Here is a 23,635-nt window from a genome sequence, read left to right on the forward strand (position 1 = left end):
ACATGAGAAAGTTGTTTTGACAGCACCGATATAAGCTATTGCGAGTCTGTAACGGTGACGACAGCTTGGACCATCACTTCACCCCTCCGGGCTTCTCTGCATACCGCATGGAGTTGTCATGCTGATTAAGTGAGATACTTTATTAAAACGCCTACCACTGTGCCTGGCACGAAGCAGGTGCTCAACGGACAACAGCTGTGTTACAACTGTTATTATTTCCATTATCATCCTCCTCGTTGCTAATAGAATGCAGTCCCTTCCAGCCCTTGAATTCTTCAATATGTCCCTGGTCAGGGTGGTCCCTCCTCTCTTCCAAGAAGAGGCTGACCTCAGCCCCTCACCTGCTCATTGTACCCCCTACCCCATCCCAGAAGCCACACCTGTTCACTCGGGGAACGGGCCTCAGGAGCTCGGACCCAGGCTGGAGCTTCTCTGGGTTTGGGGCAGCCCCTTCCTCTCCCCCAGCCCTATGCCCCAGCTCCTCCTAACCTGAGCCTGACTCACCCAGCCAAGCCGCACATCTCTGCGCCTGAACGGTGGCCCCCCGTGTGACCTTTGACCTTGCCCAGGTCTGTGTTCCCTCCATCCTCTTTCTCTGTGCCGAGGTCTCTGCCCCTCCTCAACCCAGCCTCCTTACCCTGTGTTTCTCCAAGGCACCCGGCCCTGGTAAAGTGGGTCCTGACAGCAGCTTATCAGTTTGCCCACAGCTGGACACCCACTGCTCATTTTGTTGACCCTGCAGCGCCCAGCGCTGCCCTGTGCCTGGGAGACACTGGTTAGAGCTGACTGCCCACCCACCTCCTCCCTGCTTTTTGTCCTCTCTCCCCCGATTCCACCCAACCAGGGTTTCTCAGCCTCAGCGCTGTTGACCTGATAAGGGAGGCTGCCCTGTAGGATGTTTAGCCGCATCCCTGGCCTCTACCCGCTAGATGCCAGGAACAACACCCCCGACCCAGTTATGATGAGCAAAACTGTCTCCAGACACTGCCACATCCCCTGAGGGCCAAAGTCGCCCCACCTGAGAATCACTGTCCTGGGCCTTTCCCCTCTTGGCCCCTAACGCCCACCCCTGTGCACTGCTCCCTCTCACTGCCCCTCTCCCCCCTCCCCCGCCTCTCCCCCTCCCCCCCCCCTCCCCCCCCTCCCCCTTCCTCTCCCCTCTCCCCTCTCTCATTGCCTCAGAGCAATGCCCCTCCCTCCCCACTACTACCACCAACACGTTACACCCCACACTGGACTAAGCACCTTCTCCGCTTGAGCCGCTGCTGTTTCTCCTGGTTGCCCAAAGCCAGGCTGCTCAAGATGGAGACCAAATGCAAATGCACGCAGCAGAATGCTTTGCTGGCGCCTGGGGCCTCTCCCTTGTTTTTGGCTCCCATGAAAGGGAGGAAGAGGGACTGGGGCTCTGAGAAGCTGAAGCTTTACTCCTTCCCAGCGCCCACTGTACCACCCCCTCTGTTGACACTGGGTCCTCCAGAGGGGGAGAGGAGGGGTGGGGCTGGGACTGCAGGCCCAGAAGGGCCTGGTTCCCTCCAGGACAGGAAGCCTGGGCCAGTTCCATGCTCTGCAAAGGTACAGAGGCAGGTGGGAGCAGGGTGGAGCCTCTTCCCTGGAAGGCAGGGGTCCCGAGCCCCATGTCTGTCCCAGGGAAGCAGCCTGCACTGGCAGTAAGCACTTTCAGCCTCATCTCGGGAGGTGTCTTCAGTCTCCTGTCAGAGCCCCTCCTGCCGAGCTCTGCCTTTGCACCTGCTTCCCAGGCCCCCACGCTCTTGACCTCCCATCTGTGACCCTTGACACGCACTAGAGTTTCTAGGGGACATTTTCATTTCCTTCAGCATCACCATGAAGGGCTCAGAAGTAATCCTCATGTCTGTTTTAAAATATCCCTCATCCAGGGCTTCCCTGGTGGCGCAGTGGTTGAGAGTCCGCCTGCCGATGCAAGGGACGTGGGTTCGTGCCCCCGTCCGGGAAGATCCCACATGCTGCGGAGCGGCTGGGCCCGTGAGCCATGGCCGCTGAACCTGCGCGTCCGGAGCCTGTGCTCCGCAACGGGAGAGGCCACAACAGTGAGAGGCCCGCGTACCGCAGAAAAAAAAAAAAGATCCCTCATCCAAGGTCTAGTCCCTGCCTGGTCCTGTCTGGACTGGCCCCTCCCTGCATCCATCTCCAGGAAGGACAGTGCTCCCCTTTTGCTGGGGAGATGCCAACATGTCACCTCTTTATCTAGCGCTCTCTTCCCCACCAGACCAATTTAATCTGACAGAAATGGATCAGTACCACAGCTAAGAAGATGCAGATAAGCGGGCGGTTAAGCTCTAGGTGGTGTGGCTACAAGAGGATGCCAGCCCTCCCCCAGTGCATGCAAAGCCCTGCCGAACTAGTTGACTCCTCAAAGCACTTGACCTTCACTTGGAGGTGGAGGACATGAACACATCCATCTCTTTGGCTCTCGCGGGCGCGTGGGGTGTGTAGCTGTAGCCCCAGGCTGAGTGCCTACTCCCTGGGCCCTGGAGTCAGGTGGGATCTCACACAGGGCATGTTGATGGGACGTGCCTTTGTCTCTAGCTTTTCTCCACATCCCCTCCACCTACTTCCTCTTAGACCCATTAGTAGGGCCAAGTTGGAGGGTGAAAGAAACTGGACAGGACTTAGATTGATGACTATGAGCCTGGAAGGGAAAAAGTCTGGTCCTCTCTCGCCTCCTAGTCTCCAGCCTCCCTCTCCCCCCCCCCCTCCCTCCCTTCCTCTTTCTCTCTCTCTCTCTTTGCTCTATAAACGGAAACAAATTCATCTTTCTAAAGCACTCCTCCCGTCCTACGTACATGCCACCATCCAGAAACCTTCAGATGATCCCAGACTCCTTGCCCTGGCATGCAAAGCCTCTGCCATCCAGCCCTCCCCTCTCAACCACCTGGACCTCCTGTAGCCCCCAATTTACCCCTCAGCTCCGGCCACAGGTTTTACTGTCTGTAAATATCCCACAGGGTGACTTCCCTGGTGGTCCAGTGGTAAAGAATCTGCCTTCCAATGCAGGGGATGCAGGTTTGATCCCTGGTCAGGGAACTAAGATCCCACATGCCGTGGGGCAACTAAGCCCACGTGCCACAACTACTGAGCTCGTGCTCCTCAACTAGAGAGCCCTCATGCTGCAACTAAGACCTGACGCAGCCAAAAAAATAAATAAATTTAACAAATAAAAAAAATTTTTTAATAGCCCACAGGGACTGAGGAGGGTCCCTCTCCCCCCTCTTCCTTCAGGGTCACTGAGCACTTGCTGTGTGCCAGGCCTCGTGCTTATCACTCATAACCATTTGTCTCACATAATTCTCATGACGTGCCTCTGAGATTGGTAACACAATGACCTTCTTTTGCTAATGTGGAAATGGGCACAAAGGAATTGGAAACTGGCCCTAAGTGACATCAGTAAGTGACAGAGCCAGGTCTTGGCCCTAGACTGCAGTCTCCTCTCTCCCTCTCCTGCAGACCCCACCCCCCTCCCCCTCCTCCTCATCTGTCAGGCACCAGGACTCCTGCAAAAGCTCATACCGTCTTCCTGCTGCCACCCCTCCCGGTTCCCCGCCATCCTCCACACTTTGCCAGAGAGCTTTTCATGAATCAGAGTTGATCACAGTGGTTAAGCTGACAGGTATGCAGCGCTGACTCTGCCTGGCTCCTGAACCCCCAACATGACACTTTCTCCTCTCCTCTCCTCAGCAGCCCCTCCATGCAGAGGCTACAAGGCAAGCTCTTGACACTGTAGCCCCATCATGTCATTGCCCCCAAGACCTTGCTTCCCAGAGGCTCCCTGCGCTGTCATGCCTTACGCCTTCACCCCTACACCGGGAGGCAGACACCGCCATTCCAGGAGGAGTCCTTCCGGCCCCAGCTCAACGGTGACCTCCCCTGTAACAGAGCAGTCACTTGGTCCTCTGGGCTTCCCCGGCACCTCAGGCCACTCCTCTCAGGGAACTGCTTCTGGGTCTGAATCCTTCTCCTCCAACTGTGACCCCTGGGAGTCAGAAGAGTTCTGGTCCACCCATCATTACCCAGCACCTGCCACATAGCACCGGGCGTCCAGACCCGAACAGATCTTGAGCTTCTAGGAGCTTGCTGTCTAGAGGGAAGAGAACATGAACACAGCCACTCTCGAGAAAAGTGGTAAATACCATGAGAGAGTTGGGTGTGGGGTGCTAGGGCAGTCCTGACAAAGGGTAACTCACCCATCCAGGACAATGCCCAACCTGAATGCAGGAGGCCATGGAAGAAGCTTTTGGAACAATCAAGGAGGTTGCTCAGAAGGAAGGGCTTGCAGAGGGCCTGGCGTGCACAAAGGCACAGAGCCTGGCATTTCCAGGAGATACAAGGTTCCATCGTGTCAGAGAAGTTTGAGCAGGAAGATAGTAATACAAGAGGCAGGAGGGGTGGAAGCAGCCAGAGGTGATGAGCTTCAGAAACTGTCTCCGTTAGGATGGTGTTTGGCTGCATGTAACAAAAAGGCAATGGCTTAGCCAAATTGGAGAGTAGTTTTTCTCGTATAATGGAGTCTGGGTGCAGGTAGCTTAGGGCTGGCCCAGTTGCTAAGAAACTAAACTCCTTTTCCCTTCCCGCTCTGCCATCCTCATGACTGCAAGACAGCCTCTGTGCTTCTGAGCCACATATCCATCTTTTTAGCAGGAAAAAAGGAGGAAGGACAATGGTTGAAAGGTTTGTGCCAATAGAACCTGCCCTTTTGTTATTATTTTTAGTTATGTTAGAATACAGAGAACATAAAACTTGCAGTCTTAACCATTTTTAAGCGTAGAGTGCAGTGGCGTTAAGTATATTCACATGGTTGTGCATCTATCTCTAAACAGTAATGTTTAAGTTCAGTTTCATTTTGCAAAACTGAAACTGTACCCATTAAGCAACAACTCCCCATTTTCCCCTGCCCCCCGCAAACCCCTGGCAACCAGCATCCTAATTTCTACCTCTATGAAGTTGGCTATGCTAGGTTCCTTATATAAGTAGAATGATACACTTTTTGTCCTTTCGTGCTTGGCTTACGTCACTTAACATAGTGTCCTCAAGGTTCATCCGTGTTGTAGCACGTGTCAGAATTCCTTTTATTTTTAAGGCTGAGGAATGTTCCATTGTATTTACAGACCACATTCTGTTCATCCATCCGTCTCTGGATGGACACTTGGGTTGCTTTCACTTTTGAGTGACTGTTCATCATAATGCTGTGAACATGCGTGTACAAATATCTTTCAGAGTCCCTGCTTTCAGTTCTTTGGGGGATGTACGTAGAGGTGGGATTGCTTGATCGCATGGTGGTTCTATTTTTCATCTTTTGAGGAGCCACCATACTGTTTTCCACAATGCTGCATTATGTTACATTCCCTCCAGCAGTGCACAAGGGTCCAGCTTTTCCGCACCCTCACCAACGTTTGCTGAGGGGCTTCGATTCGACCTTGAACTTGACCTCTAAAAGATTTTAAGCATCTTTGTATCTGGCCCTAATTTATCACAGCACCAGATATACAGCAAGTGCTCCATAAATGTCTGTTTAATGTTTCCCTGACTTCTGGTCGTCTCTCCACACCCCACACATCCTTTAGGACCCACCGTGAGTCCTGAGTCCTCCGGGAAGCCCTCCCTCAGGGTGCCGGCCCAGGGTCTTTGCCTTTGTTACTCATCCACAAGACTTTTTGTCTGGGCCTTCACACTGTGCCCTTGGGTATTTGTGGGGGTGAGGGAGGCACCCTGACTTGAATTCTTCTCATTGCTCCTTGGCTCTGACTCCTCTGCCCCACCTGGATGCCAAGCTTCTTGATGAGGAGGACTCTGTCCTTGACCTCACTCTTTCCCCAAGCCAGCCTGGGAGAACATTGAGTGCAACGCGAGCCCTTAATAAACAGATATTAAGTTTGTGCCAATTTAAGACCCTTGTGATTGCCTAGTCAAAGACGAGCCCATGGAGTGATCTTCCGGCAGCAGAAATGACCCTGGATTTGAAACTAACAGTTCAAGGCTGGCTTCCCACTTCCACCTCGTTACGTCCAGCAAGACACTTAACTTACTACCTCAACTTCAAAATGGCACCAAACATCACTTCTGTGTATGTAAAATGTTCGCAGATTACAAGGTCCTCTTGCCTACACTGTCCTTTTTAATCCTGACAAGGACCCTGTGAAGTAGGTAGGGCAAGATTTATTTAATCTCTGTTTTTAAGATGAGAAAATGATTGCTCAGAGAGGTTAAGCCGTTTGCCCAAAATACCAGGCTGGGAAGTGCCAGAAAGGGCCCTCTAACTTTCCAGGCCCTGTAATCCCATCCCCGCCCCCCTCCCAGGGGGCGGGGCCACAAGGAGAAGTGAGACGCCGGCAGGAACGTGCTTAGCAGACCCATGGTGTGCTTTGCTTTGTCAGCATCTACACAGATGGGGATGGTCCTCTTTGACCCATGGGAGATGGGAAGAGATGGAGATATGGTCAAAGAAAGAAGTTTGAGAGCCTGCTTTTCTCCGGTCACCTGTGGGTTCAGACAACTGGCGGGACAGGGAGGGTGTTCCCAGCAGCTCAGCAGGGACTTAGCCATCAGGGAGGGGTTTTGCCCCTGGCCTCTAGGGCAGGGACAGGTGGGGAGTCCTCTTCCCCCAGACGCCTGCCACTCACACGCCTACTTCACGGGAACCTGCAGTCTCTGTAACCACGGCTCCCCTACCTCTCTCCTTCCTTCTCCAGGGCTAAGCCCCCATCACACGCTCCCCCTACCTCCTCTTCCCCCTCTTGTTCCCTCCTTTCAAAAGCATAATGAGTTTGATAAGAAATTGTCTTGTTAACAGGATTAGCCACGGAAATCTCTTGTCCCCTCCCATTCATTCTGTAATGCTCCCGTCTCATGTTCTGTAATTTTCTGCTGGTGTCAGGAACTCCGGACCACCTCAGGGATATTAATTCCTATTTGTTCTTTGATCCCGTGACTGCTGATGTGCCAGGACACCCCACACAGCCGCTGGGCCACAGAGGCCTTGTGGGGAAATTACCCCGAGGCCCTCACTGGCTGTCTCCCTCCAGAGTCAGCCGCTTTCTGATTTTCTGCCGCTGTTACCCACCCCCTCCCACCCCCACTCCTACCTGCCTCAGCTGCCAGTTCTGGGGCAGCAACTACCTCGAACTTATGGGCCAAGGAGGCAGATCTGATGCTGGAGCTTACCTGGCAGAAGAATGGTAGATGAATGCCACCCCCCCCCCCCACATCTACTCCTTTCCTTCCCTTTCTACCCCTCCCCACATGCGCATCCCTCAGAAGACTCTAGAGAGGGAGAATGCAGAGGTAGTTGAGCACAGTGGATGAGAGTGTTGAACTTCCTGGGTCTGTGGCACAGACAACAACTTGGCCAACCCCTCTGAGCCTCAGTTTTCTCATCTGTACATTGGGGATGGTCATGCTCATCTGTGGTAACGCACAGAGTATATAGTACCTGACACATAGTAGGAGCTCAATTCATGCTATTTTCCTACTCTGCTCTTTCGAGACAGGAATTTACTGAGGGTGGGGTATACAGTTCTCAGGATTTACCAAGAAATTCTTGTTCAGCTTTGAGTTATATCCCCAAACTCTTTCCTTGTGCTGATTCCCTCTGATCTCTGCCCTCCCAAAGTTCTTTCTCTTTACATGTTTTTAGGGACTTATGCAGAGGAATCTTTATGGCCCCTTCAACCCAAAATATTAATTAAAAGAAAGCTCAGCATATAGGGTGAATCCCAAGAAGGGGTAGCAGGAAATGAAAGGAATTGCCTGTCCTGTGCCCCGAAACCACGGTCAAGGACAGAGCAGAGAGGCATCCTGAGAAAGAGATCAAGTCCAGAATAGTCTTGACCAAGGGCAAGAGGGTCACGCTGGACAGAAACCCAGTCTCTGGATCCGTAGGAAATTTACAGGAAAAGACAGACACCCAGGGAGTGGAGCCTGGGGGAGGAAACCTACCCCGGGGGTAGGTAGGAAATTGCCCGAGTGGAAAGAGGGGAGACCGCAGCTAAATCTAGGTTAATTTGGAAACAGTTTGTGATCAATTGCCCAGAAAGTGCGGAGAGTGAGAGGTGGGAAATTGCACCTGTCTGGTGAATGAGCTCAGAATTCCAAGTGTGTGGGGAAGCTGGGGAGCTGGCGCCAATCTGGGCAAGGTGGAGGTGGCAGCGTGTGCCCAGGGAGCTGGTAGGGCCAGAGCTGTGCTGAGAGGACGTGGGCTGTAGCCGGGGCCAGTGTCACGCTCCGGGGCCACATACATGCAAGGAACACATACACGCAAGGACACAGCCCTCACTGTGTGCCTGGCCAAGGGGGAAGCATGTACCTACGTTTCTTGTTTCTCGTTTAATGTTATACCTCCCTGAAAGATGGCCAATGTCAACGGCTAATGTTAATTACAGACCTTGGGCTGCCAGGCCAGGCCCATGGAAATCCCGTGGGGGGATTTGCGGCCTCTGTCCTCGAGCAGCTGTGGAGTCACGCAACCTGGACTCCAATCCCAATTATGTTGTTTTCTAGCAGTGTGACTTGGGCAAGTTTCTGCATCTCCATGAGCCTGCTTTCCTCATTTGTAAGATGGGGATGATATTGCTGCTCTCAGGATTAAACTGAGGCCATGCACAGGAAGTATGTAGCCCTCTGGCTGGCACATAATGGAGATCTGTAAATGAGAGGTACATCCCTATCACCCTCCCCTTTTCATCCCCCGTGCATTGCTGCCAAGGAAGACAAGCCACCGATGCATTTTTTAAATCAACAGTACAAACAAGCGTATGATGAAAGCCGGGGAAAGGGTACAGATATTACAGGTTTAGGGGAGGAAGAGATGACAGAGGGCTGGGTTGGGGAAGGGAGCCTCCCGGGAACATAGGATGTAATTAAGAGCTCAAAGGTGCTGAGATTGCACGGCTTTGGGGGAAAAAAATGAATAGGCCAGTAGAGTTGGGGCAGAGCGCTTCTGTGTTCGCATCATTTCAATGGGACGGACTTGCTTTGGGAGCTGATAAGACACAAATGTGGATGGGACTGTGACCATGTCTACCTTTCCTGATAAGATCCCTGGCTGGCATCACTGGGGTGCCACCCAGTCATGTTGATTAGCCTGTAAATAAAAAAGGTAGATGTTCAAAAACAGCAGAATTGCCTCTGGAGCAATCTAGAACCACCAACACGAGTGGCCGCTCCAAGCTCCCGAGTGGGTTGAAGTAGACGTTAGATGGAGCAACGAGAGCTATCGCTTATTGAACCATCGCTGTGCAGGCAGCAGCCAGGTGCTTTCATTCTTGCAACAGCTCCAGCTCTGACTGGAACTATTATTAGAGGAGAGGAAATGAAATCAGGTTAGGTAAGTTGTGCAAGGTTCCGCAAAAGTCTGGCTGACTTCAGAGCCTAAGTACTTACCATGGAGGCAGAAAGGCTGAGGTTCATACACTCACTCCATTTATCATTCATTCATTCAACAAATATTTTTTGAGCATCACCACTTGCAGGTGTTGTACACAAAACTGAGCCTGGAGCAGTGGACTGGGGGCAGCCCCTGCCCTCATGGAGGTCACGGTCTCACGAACATGCACTGGGCCAGGCCTGGGAGGCAGAGGTGGACGGACCTTCCAGCTGCTCTTGGCCCTCGGGGGCTCCGACCGCTCATCATGGGAGCATCATCTCTGCAGCGTGTGGACCCTGGAGGCCTCTGAACCAGGCAGGCCTGGGGGTGGCAAAGTGGTGGATCTGGAGGCAAACGTAGGAAGGACGGAGGGATGGTCTCCCCTGCCATCTCAGCGCCATTAGAGCCACATCAGATGGCTTTGAGGGGCCATAGTGCCATGTCCCTTTTAGCCACACCCCCTTCTGGGACACTGTAAGACCAACTTTCTCATTCCCATTGTCACCAGCCAGAGCCCCAAGGAAGGAATAGGACAAGAGGAGAAATGAGCTTCTGTGAGGCACCACCTCTGCCACAGATCATTGAGGCCCCTCAGTGACCCTGTGGGGTAGGTGTCATCAGAACCACCTTCTAGACGAGTGGTGGAGGCTCAGTGGGCTCCTCTCCAGGTCACGCAGCTACTAAGTGGCAGAGCGGCTCTCCTGGCTGCAGTCCGATGCTCTGCTGGTCGTGTATTTGCAGTATCCTGGCCCACGGGTACTGGGGGTTCAGAAGAGCGACACGCCCTGTCTTTAAGGAACCTGCAGTCTATTGGGGATATAAGAATGATCCCACAGAACAGGTGGGAGCAATCCAAATGGGAAACTTGAGGCCCTGTCTGCAGAGGGGGAGAGGGTCTGCACTAGCTGGACTGTCCAAGGAGACTTCTAGAAGAAGGAGGGTTTGAGAAGGGCCTCGCTGGGTGCAGGGGAGGTGGGAGGCAGTCCACGTGGGAAGGAACTGGTAGGAGTGCCCATGGTACCAGGAAGTATCATAGGAAAAGCATGGCTTTCAATTATGGCAGCTCCGGCTTTGTGCTTTGGGGCAAATTGCTTTGAACTCTCTGATTCTCAGTTTCCTAGTCTATTAGAGGGGAAGGAAAAACCCTCAGCCTCAATAAGCCTGCAGCAGGATGAAAGGAGCTAAGGTATCTTATCGGGAAGTCCCCGGCACAATGCCTGGCTTCCATCCCGTTGTACTGAGCCTTTACCTCAGAGCGGGGTGGTGGGGGGCGGCCAGGACCCACCCTGCCCTGCCCTCAACAGGCTTACAGTCTAGGGACAATGTCAGGTCTTTAGTGACTCAGTACAGCTGTGGCAAGTATGCAGGGAAGAGGACAGGAGACAGAAGACTGGTGGGAGGGTCTTCGGGAGGAAGGGAGTGTGAGCTGAGCTCCGAGGGGTGGGTCAGTGGAAACTTTGGGAAAGAGGCAGCTAAGTGTCCCGAGTAGCAGCAAGGTTTGGAGAGAAGGCAGGAGCTGGGCACCACGGAGGACAGAGGAAGGCTGGTGTGGCTGGAGTTGGGGCCAGGGCCAGACATGGAACTAAACAGGGCCAGTGGAAGGGTGGTGGGCTTTGGCTGCCCTGTTAAGGGTTTTGGTCTTTATCTGAAGAAAAAGAGGAAGCTTACGGGATGGTTTTCGGTATGATCAGATGTCCGTTTTAAGAGGATCGGGCTCTAGCGAGGGGAAGAAATTAAATGAGACCACAGTAGGTACGGGCACCTAGCAGGCAGGCCTCTGACCCCTAGTAGGCTGCGTATGGTACACACAGTATGCTGTGGGGACGTCCGCTTCCGCAGGGAGTAAGGCCCTGGGGTCACAGTGGATCTCCGACGCCTGATGCTTCAGAGCCACCCAGGGTCAAAGAAAACTCACAGCTACTCAGTGGCCCATGGGAGTTCAGGGTACGGGTGGTCATTCAGGGGGAGGGACACAGGGGTGGGGGCCTTAAAGATGAGCGCTGGAGGGACGGTCACCATCCCTCCCCCTTCCCGAGGGCGGCAGCCTGGCTTTTGGGGTTCTGTCAAAGCAAGGCAGCCTTCCTGAATGGTAGTAACAGTTTTTTCTGTGACACCATGAGCATCTGACACAGGGCACAGGAGCTATGAAGCTCCCCCAGAGGGTACCGTGAAAGTGTGGGCGGGGGCTCCGGGGGGAGGGCTGGAGGCCGGGCTCGGCCACGTGCAACAGGAAGAGGCCGGGGAAGAAAGAGGCTTATTTCAGCACCCTGTTATTATGGCATCTTGTTTTCATAGTTTGTTCAACAAACCTCTCTCCCTCTCCCTCTCCTCCCCTCGCCTCTCTTTTTTTTCCATCTTCCTCTCTCAGCAAATCCATTTAAATGCAATTCTATTCTTAAAGCGCCCCTCTCATGCATGTCTAATGAATGTCAGGGAAATGCTATTACAATGGGGCCGAGGAGGATCCGATCGGCGGTGTGTGTACAAGTCATTTGAAAGGAAGCCTGGGAGCGCTCCAGTTTTATTACAGCATAATTAGAAATAAAATCTTGTTGCAATAGGAGAATGAGAGATGTGTGCTAATCCTGTGGTGGAGGAAGATAGAGCTGTATTTACAGAAAAGGACCCAGGGAGAGAGAGAAAACTAGCCATTGCCCCTCTGCCCCGCTCCACCAAGGCTCTCCTGCTGGCTCCCCTCCCCAAGACGCTCCATCCTCACACCCCCTGTGACCCCAGCTCCCTGGGGGCCGCTCCAAAGACAGTGCTTGACCCCCCCCCTTCTAGATCTCAGCTGCCCAGAGTGGTCAGTCGGCAAGGTCCTGGTGAGCTGAGCCTGGTGCCTCCCTGGAAATTTACACTCTCTCACCTATAAGAGGCCAGTTGTGGGCAGTTGGGAGGCGGTGGGAAAGGTTGGCTTGGAGGCTGAGACCCAGATCAAGTTCGGTGTGCCCACCTTACAAGAGATATACATTCATTTATTCATTCGATCGTTCAGTCATTCAACAGCCACTAACCACTGCCTAACTGTGCCAGGTACTGTGCTGGGTGCATTCATTAACTTCTTCCATTCTCATAGGAAACAGGTTCAGAGTCTCATCCGGCATATTCCAGCTCGAGAGGGGAACATAGTTCAAACCCCACTTCTGACTCAAGCCGGGCTTTTTCTACTCCATCATGCTATCAACTTGCTGGGTCCTCCTGAGGCACCTGTCTTCCCAGTAACCCCATCTCCTGTAGAGCCCCAAAGGCAGAGATAAAGATGGGGGATCTGGCTAATCCCTCCTACGGGGCAGAAATGGGCATTGCTCCCTAGTTCTGTGTCTTCTTCTCTGACCGCTCGCCCTCTTCTCTCAGAGGTGGCAGTGGTGCTGCTCCCGCAGGCCCCTGGGGACACATGCATTGTGCCACCCACTCGGAGCCTGTCACGCTATCCCCTGCCCAGCCTGGCATCAGGTTTTGAAGATGAATGTGGGACCATGGTGTCTTCCTCGGAGCCCCTGTGCCAGAAAGCAGGCGGTGGACCTGTCACCTGCCACAAGGAGGTTGTTAACTTGTGACCCGCTGTCAAGCTCTGGCTGCCTTCCCCTCCGTCTTCCAGCCAGCCGGGGCAGGGCAGGGTTTGTGGCTCTGCATGCCCCGTACAAGCTCGCATAGCAAAGGTCCCACCTCCCAGCCATCCAGACTCCCTGTGACCCAGACGTGTTCGCTCTGCCTGAACTCAGTTCCGTGGGGAAGAGCAGGGGGCCCGGAGACAGGAGGCCTCTCCCGACAGCTCCACTCTGACCCAGACTGGCTGCGTGACCCTCTGTTTCCTCGAGTGTCCCCTGCAGCAGTGCATCAGATTGAGTGATTGATGACGAGTGTGGACGAGGCCCTATCTGTGATCAAAGGCCCATTCCCCGCACCGGTGCCCTGCCCACCTCATCCCTCCCTCTGCTCTTGGTACCCGTGGGGGGCGGGGTCCTCGGGATCAGTGTCTCCCCACCCTCACGCTCTCACTCTCTGAACCCCACCTCTGTGGTCCGCCTGCTGAGCTTCAGGGCCAGCTTGCCTCTGTCCTCCTCCCCATTCCTACCCTACAGTCCTCACCCCAGTGTCTTACGGAGCAGGACCTGACTCCAGAATCGTAGCCCTGGAAGGGTCCTCAGGCAACAGCATGGCAGGAGGAGGAGGAGATTCATTTTCTAGGGCTTCCATGACAAAGTACCAGAGCAGGTGGCTTAAACAACAGAAATGTGTTTCTCATAGTTCTGGACGCTGGACGTCTAAGATCAAGGTTTAGTTTCTACTGGGCCTTCTCTCCTTGGCTTGCAGGTGGCCACCCTCTCACTGTGTCCTCACGTGGTCTTCCCTCTGCCTGTGCATCCCTGGTGTCTCTCCTTCTCATAAGAATTGACATATTGGATTAGGGCCTCACTCTTATGACCTCATTTAACCTTAATTACCTCTTTAAAGGCTCAATCTCCCAATACAGTCCCACTGGGGGTTAAGGCTTCAACATATGAATTTTGTGGGGACACAAATCAGTCCACAACAAGGAGGATCTAGGGTTTAAAGCCAGCCAGACCAGAGCTGGGACTTGACTTCAAATTCCAGACTCACATGTCACTATGCTGCAACTCTCTCTCCGGGGCCTCGGTGGAGGGCTTGCAATCCTGGGGGTCCAGAGTCCAGGGAGAGCAGAGGAGGCAGAACAGGGCCTTGGCTTCCCTTGGGCTTTTCAAACCCAGGCTAGCAGGTTCCCCCAGGGCCCTCGCCCTCAGCAGGAATAACAAAGGTGTGAGAGGTGGGTTCTCTGCAGAGCCAGCCTCAAGTAGCTCCCGGTAGGCTGCCCTGGTGTTGACGCCCAGGCAGGGCTAATCCTGCCAGCCCAGAGGTATTGGTCATCCCCACCTACCCTGCCGCTGGGGGGAGTTATCTCATTGGTCCATGCACCACCCACAGGCCCCAAGCGGCAGGGTGACCACATTGTTTTGATAAATCTCTATGGGATAGAGCAGTAACTGGTAACCTTACTGACTGCAATTTCTCTCTGGGAATTGGGAGGCCCCAGGGGGACAAGTGAAGCATCCTGAGGCCACCCCAGGAAACTCAGGGCTGTGACAGATTAAGCATCTCTTCTCCCGCAGGAGACCGGATGCTTTTTCTGACCCCGGCCAAAGCTTGGTCTCAGGGCAAAGCTCCGTCTGTTCCTCCGCACCTCCCCTCCCCCACTCCATACCTCCCACTGCCTCCTGGGACCTTCCTTGCAGGGGCGAAGGAGGCGGGCAGAGCAGAACCCCCCATCCCTAGCCTCTGGTTTTCCTGCTTCAGGAAGGCATCTGATTCCCAGAGCCAAGAATCATCTCTACTGCCAGGATTCATCCATTCAACAAAACGCCTACACAAATATCTATACCCCGTGTATGTGTTATGGACACATACTCCTTGTGCTCCTACACACTTCACATTACGGTAATAACCCCTCCTTACACGTGTAGAGCGCAGTATATGTCACAACGCCCTTTCATGGTCATCATCACGTGGGCACCACAAACGAACCCTGTGAGCCATGGAAAGCAGGGGTTAGTGTCCCCAGTGTCGGGATGAGAGAACAGAAGCCCAGAAAGGTTAAGGGATTTTCCTAAATCTACCCAGTTGGTAGGTGGTGGGTCTCAAATCTCCCGTTTCTGACTCCAAATACAGTGCTCCCTACAGCACCCCTTGGAGCATATGCCCCACCACCCAAGCCGCCAACCCCTTCTGTGTCCCCTGTGGTACCCCACAGGCCCATGCACGGACCCCCAGCAGTGTGCGTGCCAGCACGTGCACTTCGTTCCCTCACAGACACGTGCAGTCCCCTGCCCACGAGCCCGCCCTCCTGCTAGCGCATAGCACCCGGAGCCAGCAGAGTTTCTTCATTCCCTGAGTCCTCCCAGAACGGATGACCACCTGATAGCCCTGACCTGCTGCTTCACTGCACACCGGCCTCCTGATGGATAGCGTTCACCCATCCTTTCAGTCAATAACTGCATGCTGGTCGCACCTCGCCCTCTCTGCTCGCCCACCACGCCTGCCCTGACTAGTGAGAAGGAAACCTCTTCCAGAAGAAGCAAGGGGCCCGGCCACTACCCAGGGGGGATGGAGACGTCTGCCCCGCAGGGAAGGGGTGAGCCGGAGCGCCTCCAAACCGCAGCATCCGCTGTCCTGGCAGCTCGATTTGTGTTCAGGAGACCCAGGTGAGAGTACCGTCTCTTCCACTTACCGGACGAGTCTCTGCCCAAGCCAGCGTCCTTGTCCGTGAAACAACAGCGCAGGAAGGAAGCGCAGCACACACTTCCTAGGCCGGTGATGACACTGAAGAGAGGGATGTACATCAGGGGAAAGTGCCAAGCCCAGAGCCTGGCACACAGGCTCCCACTGATTCCTGCCCCTCGGGGCGCCCTTCCTGCTGAGTTTGTAAAACAACTGAAGACAAGTCCCCGGCTAAGCCTGGATCCCTCGCCCAACCCGGGTAGACGCTGCCCGGGAGGGGTCCCCAAGGGCGCTGGAGACGGGAAGTTCACAGCTGCAGGTTCCTCGACAGAGGTCTCCTTTCTCAAAGGCCCCAGCTCTGGAAACCTCTAAGACCCAGGGGACTGAGCTCACCTCCAGACAGGCAGAGGCAGAGCCACTCAGGGAAGCTCAGTTCTCCAACTTCCCTGTCCACAGAGGGGCACTGCCCTACTGCATTACCTCTGGTCTGAATGTTGGCCCCTGGGACTCTCATGGGGTTCCATCCCGGAACCAGTGGCCTCTGTCGTTAGTGATTTCTCCTCCGAGCGAGGGTAGCATTTCTGCTCCAATCACCTAAGGAAGAGGCAGGTCTTGGTCAGGGAAGGACAGTGGGAGGCTGGCTGGAGATGGAGTGTCCGTGTCCCTCCTTCTCCCTGGGCCCTGCTGCCCTGGGTCTCCTCGTGTTTCACGAGCTCCTGGGCAGCGTGAGGTCATCCCCTGCTGCAGGCCTCTCCCTTAAGATGAGTCAGCCAGAGTGTACGCTCCAGATTGCCCAGCTTGTGTCACCATCTGTTGATTTCCCTTTTGTTAGCTCCAAACCATCAGTCTGGTTTTGATGTGCCCGCCTGTACCTGGGGAACCGAGACAAGGACCAAAGTGGCCTAACCGGGGAGCAGAGGCCCAAACATTGCAGCATGGCAGCGGGGGCTAGAGGGGGAAGAGACCCCAGGGTGCGGGGGACCTCAGGACGGGACTCCAGGCTAGAGGTCCAGCTGTCTCAGCTCATTGGAAGCGCCCCTTTACTGTAGGATTCATTCAGTCGACACATGTTTGCTGAGCATCTACTGTGTGCCAGCACGTTCTGGAGCTGGGATACTAAAATAACTCCCTCTCTCAACGAAAAGCGCCATGTGCTCTGAAGACACGAAGGCAGGGTAAGGAATTGGGCAGGAACGTGGCACTCAGCCTAATTTTGATAGAGGCGTCAGGCAAGGCCTCTCCAAGGGGTTGGCATTTGAGCAGAGATCTGAACAGGGCCAGGGGTGAGTCAAGGAAAGAGCATTCCAGGCACAGAAGGAATAGTCACAGCAAAGGCCCTGGGGTAGAAATGAGCGCATGCACACTGATTTGAAAACCATTGTAGTAGATGACCTTCTAGGGGTCTTGCTGCTCTGATTTCTTTAAGCTAGGAATTTATAACTTGCTGGGAGGGAAGGACCTTAAAGAGGATCAATTAATCTCCCTCACTTAATACTTAAGCCTTCTATGCAATATCTCAGCCAAGTGCTTCTTCAGCCTCTACTGAATTACCCCTGATGACAGGAAACTCACTACCTCACAAGGACACCTTCCAATTCTTTATAATCTTGACCTTTAACATTTTAACTGTGGTAAAATACATATAATGTAAAATTTACAATCTTAACCATTTTAAGTGTTAAGTCCAGTAACGTTTAAGTTCAGTAATGTTTAAGTTCATTGTCATCTTGCAAAACTGAACCTCTAGACACATTAACAACTCCCCATTCTGCCGTCCCTCTAGCCCTTGGCAACCACCATTCTACTTTTTGTTTCTAAGAATTTCACAATTCTAAGTACCTCTTATAAGTGGAATCAATCACACAGTGTTTGTCCTTTTGTGTCTGGCTTATTTCACTTAGTATAATGTCCTCAAGGTTCATCCATGTTACAGCATGTGACAGAATTCTTTTCCTTTTTAAGGCTGAATAATATTCCATTGTATCTATATACCACGTTTTCTTTATCTATTCATCCATCAATAGACACTTGGGTTGCTTCCATCTCTTGGCTATTGTGACTAATGCTGCTATGACCATGGGTGAACAGACATCTTTTCGACAACCTGCTTTCAATTATTTTGGGTATATGCCCAGAAGTGGATTTGCTGGGTCATATGGTAATTCTATTTTTAATTTTTTGAGGAACTGCCATACTATTTAATCTTGACTTCTGAATGTTCAAAAGTAGTTATTTTTAAAAGTCTAATTGAATATAGTAGAAACAGTGATTAGCAGTGGCAAGAGGTTTGCCAGATGTACAAACACTCAGAAATGGGAGTGGGCTAATCTGGGAAGGCTTCCTGGAAGAGGTAAATTTAGAGCTGGGATCTGGCTTTTCTGAGTTGCACATGCGGATAAAACAAACTTAGAGTTGGGGACGTTTCTTTCATTCATTTATTCATTCATTTACTCATTCATTCTTTCTAGAAATATTTATCAAGGGCCTATTTTTGTGATAGGCACTGTTTTCACACTGAGTGAAATGGGAAAACATTGAGGGGTTTTGAGCAAAGGAGCCACATGGTCTGACTTAGGTTTTGAAGCATCACTCTGGCTGCCTCCTAGGAATAGACAGAGGAGGGGCAGGGCCAGTTAGGAAGCTGCTGTCCCTGCTTCCCTCAGTAATTCCCTTCCTTTGCTCTACAGGTTGAAGGGGGATCTATCCAGGTCACACCTTCCAGCAAACCCTTCCTCCCCTCTCCTCTGCCCGGGACCCTCTCCCCACCAACTCACCCTCACACCTCCCTGAGGACAGGGAGAGGGCCCCACCTTTGCAGAAGACAGATTTTCTCTCCCAGCCCTCTGGGGCCACCAGGAGCCCCAAGGTTTCTGTCCATTACCTCTCCGGGACTCCTGCAGCTCTGGGGAGTCTCCAAGGCCCAACTCTCTGACCTCTTAGAAAAAGACAGAAAAGATGTTCTCGGCTCACTTAGCATGTGTGTGCAAGGCCTCTGAATTGCCAAGGAGGGCCTCCTTTACTTTCAAGCTACTGAGAGGAAGGGGGAGACTTTGCAGGAAGCCTGGCCGCAGGGAGGGGTGGAGAGCCCCCCAGCAGTGTGCAGCCCACCATCTCCCTGAGATGGAGCCACTTGTGATGACATTTAACCAGTGCCACCCATGTGCTGGAGACCTTCCCATGCAGTAACTCATCTTTCATCTAATTCTCCCAACAACTCTGTGACCTCAGTCCTAGTTATTATCTCCGTTTTCCTGAAGGAGAAATGGAACTCAGAGAAGTCTGGTGTGATCACAGAGACATCCATTTCCAGAGTGAAGGGGACTTAGTTTTTCTAATCCAGTTGTTCTCCACCCTGGCTTCACATTACATCACCCAAAAAGCTTTTGTAAAATACCAAGGACTTCCCTGATGGTGCCATGGTTAAGAATCCGCCTGCCAATGCAGGGGACATGGGTTCGATCCCTAGTCCGGGAAGATCCCACATGCCCGCGGGATGGAGCAACAAAGCCCGCGAGCCACAACTACTGAGCGCGTGCGCCTAGAGCCGGTGCTCTGCAACAAGAGAAGCCACCGCCATGAGAAGCCCGCGCACCACAACAAAAGAGTAGCCCCCACTCGCCACAACTATAGAAAGCCCATGCACAGCAACGAAGACCCAACGCAGCCAAAAATAAATAAATTTTTAAAAATACCAATTTCCAGGGCACACACCCAGAGATTCTGAGTTTAATTTTAAAAACTTCTTAGGTGATTCTAATGTACAAACACAGTTAAAAACACATACCTCCTCTACCCCTTCCCTCTTTGTATGGGTGGGAAAACTGAGGGCCTGAGAGAGGACTGGACTTCCCTAGGGTCACCCTGTATCCGTTTCCCAAGGCTGCCTTAACAAATTACCGCAAACTGGTGGCTTAAAGCAACAGAGATTTACTGTGTCATAGTTCTGGAGGCCAGAAGTCCAAAGTCAAGGTGTGGGCAGGGCCCTGCTCCCTCTGCAGGCTCTAGGGGAGGATCCCGCCTTGCCTCTTGCCTGGCTTCTGGGGTCGCTGGCAATCCTTGACTTTTCTTTGCTTGTAGATACATTACTCCAAGCTCCGCCTCCATCTTCGCACGGACTCCTCCCTGTGTGTGTGCACCTGTGTCCAAATTTCCCTCTTCTTATAAGGACACCAATCAGATTGGATTTAGGATCTACCTTAATCCAGTGTGACCTCGTTTTAACCTGATTCTATTTGTATTCACAAGGTCTGGGAGGACATTAACTTGGGGGGACACTATTTAACCCAGTATATACCCCATCATTAGTGGCAGAGCTAGGGCTCCAACTCAGCCTCCTAAGTCCCAGTCCTGGGCTTGTCCCCCAGTGCTGGGTGGCTCGGCCCCTCTTCATCCTCCTCTTCTCACTAATGGCTTCCATCGAGCCCCCTCCCCACCCTTCACCAGCCCTCAACACTGAAGGCCAAAGCTTTCCTGGTGGAAGAACGTTCTCTTCTAACTGTGGAATCCCAGAGGGCGGATACCAAGTTCAAGACTTCTCCATGGAGCCCAGTTCAGTACCTAGGGATGCTCCACAAAGACTTGATAAATGGAGCCAAACTGAATTGAATGGATGACTGCTCCTTCGTGAGGAAGTGAGGACCCCATCAACAGAAGCAATCAAGCAGAGGCCAGCTGAACGTGTGTCCCTATAAAAGTGCTCTTGTTCTAGGAGAGTCAGCCTAGCACGGAGCTTTGGAAGAGCATAGGAAGTAGACTAATGGTCCAGGCTCTACCACTTATCAGTTGTGTGACTGTGAGTGGGTTATTTAACCTCTCTGCTTTGGTTAGTAACAACAATAATAACCATTTCAAAGGGGTGTGGGGATTAAATGAGATAATGTTCCTAAAGCCCTTGACCTAACATGTAATGGATGCTCAATAAATATTTAGCTTTAAAAAAAAGGAGAGCTGTGCTCCAGATCACCAGGAAGAAGGATAGTGAAGCAGGCTGGAGTATTCGAGTAATAATAAAAACCAGAAAAGGATTCATTAGCCATGCGCAGCACTTCCCAGGTCGCAGGCGTGTTTCAGATGACACTGCAGACTGTGAGATGCACCAGTCAGGCAGCGCCAGCGGCAGAGTCTACATTTAGACACAGTTCCATATCCTGGTCCCAGAGCCTAAAACCAAGTGATCCTCCATGGGCACACTGTTGGCATTTGGGGTAGAATAGTTGTTGTTACTCTAACCTGACCACTGAATGCCATTGGTACCCCCAAGTTATGGTGTCAACCAAAAATGCTCCCAGACGCACATGTCCAAACGGCCTCGGGCTGGGGGCTGGACGTGGTGGTCCTGGCTGTCCACTCCAGGTGGACGCAGCCTGCCCCAAGGAGGAGGAAACAAGATGTGGGATAATGGCTCCTCTACCCAGTCCAAGGATAGCTGGTCCCATTTGGGCTGCGGAGGATGGGCTGCCAGACTGCCAGGGCGCCCCGCTGGAGCCAGCCTTGGAGGCCAGCCGTGTTTGGAGCCCTGGCCCTTCTGAACCCCCCACCAGCTATCTGTGCCTCCTCCGCTCTCCACACCGTATGCCTCTCACTCCACAGGCCCCCTTCTCCTTCCTTCCCCAGCAGGGCCCATCATCTGATTCTCATCAAACATGCAGAACTGATGTTGCACAAGTCCCCCCCAGTGGGGATTAACATAATACCCCTGATTTCTCCTTCCTGTCTTGCTCGCTGCGCATCCCCCTGGCTGCGGCCTGCCTTTGTTTCAGGAGCGATACACTGTATCTGGAAATGTTACTGCAATTAAATATGCACAAGAAGGGGGGAAGGGAGGGGGAAAATGAGGACAATGAAGGATGTGAAACATCAGATGCAGCAGCTGCTTGTTGCTATAGAAACCCCAGCTCCCCACCACCAGCATGGCAGCACCCCTCCCCAGCTTAAAATTCCTTAGGGCCAAGTGCACCGTTGTCAGCGTCGTTCTGGCGACAACAGGGTCCTAGCTGTCCAGGCTGGAGCACCTGTGGGTTGCTAGGGTTGATTTTAGGGTCTTTCCTGTTTTTCCTTATCCCACTGCCACCACCACCTCCAATCCTGATACTTCTGATTGGCAGCAACGCCCTCCAGTAGTTCTGCATTCCAGTCCCAGTTACATAATAAATTACGGGAGAGCTTCCGCATTTGACTTTGGGATGTCACAACATGGAGACAAAACGGCACATGCAGAGTCTGGTGGGGGAGCCAGGCTTTCTCTGTGCTTCCCGTGGGTCTTCTGACTGCTGGCAGCAGGGCCTGGCTCCCTCCTGCTTCCTTTTCATCTTTTACCCACAGCACTGAGCGGGAGTCTGCAAGGTGTGGTCTGCGTGTTGGAGGGGGCGGGGCAGGGGTCCACAAGCTCCAGGCAGGCTGCCAGCTGGCCAAGTGCTCATCTAGGGAGATCCCAACAGGATGCCACTCAGCAGGGATCCGTGTGAAGTCCTGGACCTGGGCCCACATGGCCAGGTGTCCAAGGATGGAGAGAAGGAAAGCGGCGTAGCCGCAGCTTGCAAACACACGACCAGAGCCTTTAGTTGCGGGCAGAGTATGAAGCAGTAGTATAATGGGTCTGCCTCCCCACCCCCACTCAATCTCCCCTAAAAAGTTAATGCAGCTTAGGCTGGAAGTTGGTAGCCCTGCTCTATTCCACCCTGGTCAGATAAGCTGACAGTTGGATCCCCACCACTTGGCAAAGTGCCTGCCACATAGCAGATCTAGTCCTGTACAAAGATACATGGAAAGGAGATGGGAGAGAGGGAGGGAGACAAGGAGGGGAGGGTGGAGAGTGGGAGGGAGGGAGGGAAAATTCAGAAATTTGTAGATAAACCAAAGTTTATTAAGCGAGAGATCAGTCAGATTGATGAAGTTATTTAAAACCATACTAAATAACGATTAAAAAATAAAATCCAAAGACTGCTTAGCCTGATGAAAAGTCAAAGGGCATGATAGTTGCCTTCCAGTTTGCGAGGGAGTGTGTCAGTAACACAGGTTGAGACTGGTTCTGTAAGGGTCCAACAAGTAGAAACCAGGACCCATGGAGCTCAGTGGTGAGCAAGGGAGAGCTTTCTCAAAGTCAGAGCTATCAATTTTGGAATGGGCCACTAAATAAGGTAGTGAGTTCCCCGGCCCTGGAGGTATTCAAATGAAGGCCAGAGAAGCTTTGTTAAAGATGTGGTCAAGCACATTCAGCTTTTCAACCCTGCAATTCTACAGCTTTCATTGTTGGAAAGTATCCTTTGGTGAGGTCCCTGTTTGCTGGTGCTGAGATCTTGGGCTTGTGCTTGGAGGGGTGAGACACCACAGAATATTCCTAATAGGAGAATGAGCCAGTATCAGGGCTCTTGTCAGCGGTTGAGAAGGCTCACTCAGCACCCAGGTGGGAGGAAGCAGACCTCAAAATAGTAGGATTTGAAGGACATGGGGCTACCCAAAATGTTTCCTTATGAAAGCCTGACAGTCCAATGTTAGCAGGTCCTTTGTATGAGGTCAGCATTACCCTCTCCCCTGAAGCTTTCTTGTAAGTCATTATTCACTGTCCTGATTCTGATGCCCCCTCTGGTGAAAATGGCAGCCTGAGGTCTGCTATGCCTTCCTGGGGAAGCAGCTGTGCCCCTAGAGAGCAGGCAGAGGGACCCTAGGTTAGCTTCTCGATCTCAGTCTAGCTGGGTCTTGGGTGGGAGACCATGAGCTTAGAGAGTCCCAAAGCCAGATGCAAGCCCCTCCCCAACCCTCAAGTCCACATTCTCCCCCTTTTAAAATCAGCCCTGACTAGCTCAAGTTCAGGGTTTGCCTTAGGACCTTGGACAAGAAAATCCACTCTACCTCGAAGTGTAGTCTTGTCTCGTAATCAGCTAAATGGGTGAAACTACTCTGTCCTTTCTGCTTCGCGCTGCCACGGCAGTGAGACCGTGGAGGGCGCAGTGCTGGCACCTTTGCCTTGAACAAAATGGTATCAAAAACTGTATGATGAATTAGTATCGT

At 52.7% G+C, this 23,635-nt stretch overlaps 1 protein-coding gene across 1 annotated transcript in view; it reads left to right on the plus strand.

Annotated features, from left to right (window-relative positions):
* DSCAML1 (DS cell adhesion molecule like 1) overlaps nt 1-23,635 on the plus strand; it is a 342,988-nt gene that overhangs the window by 217,153 nt on the left and 102,200 nt on the right. The gene's annotated exons all lie outside the window — the stretch shown is intronic.

Source organism: Aethalodelphis obliquidens, unplaced genomic scaffold (genome assembly GCF_003676395.1).
Source record: "Aethalodelphis obliquidens isolate GAN/ISIS:26980383/991018 unplaced genomic scaffold, ASM367639v1 scaffold46, whole genome shotgun sequence".
Lineage (NCBI taxonomy): Eukaryota > Metazoa > Chordata > Mammalia > Artiodactyla > Delphinidae > Aethalodelphis > Aethalodelphis obliquidens.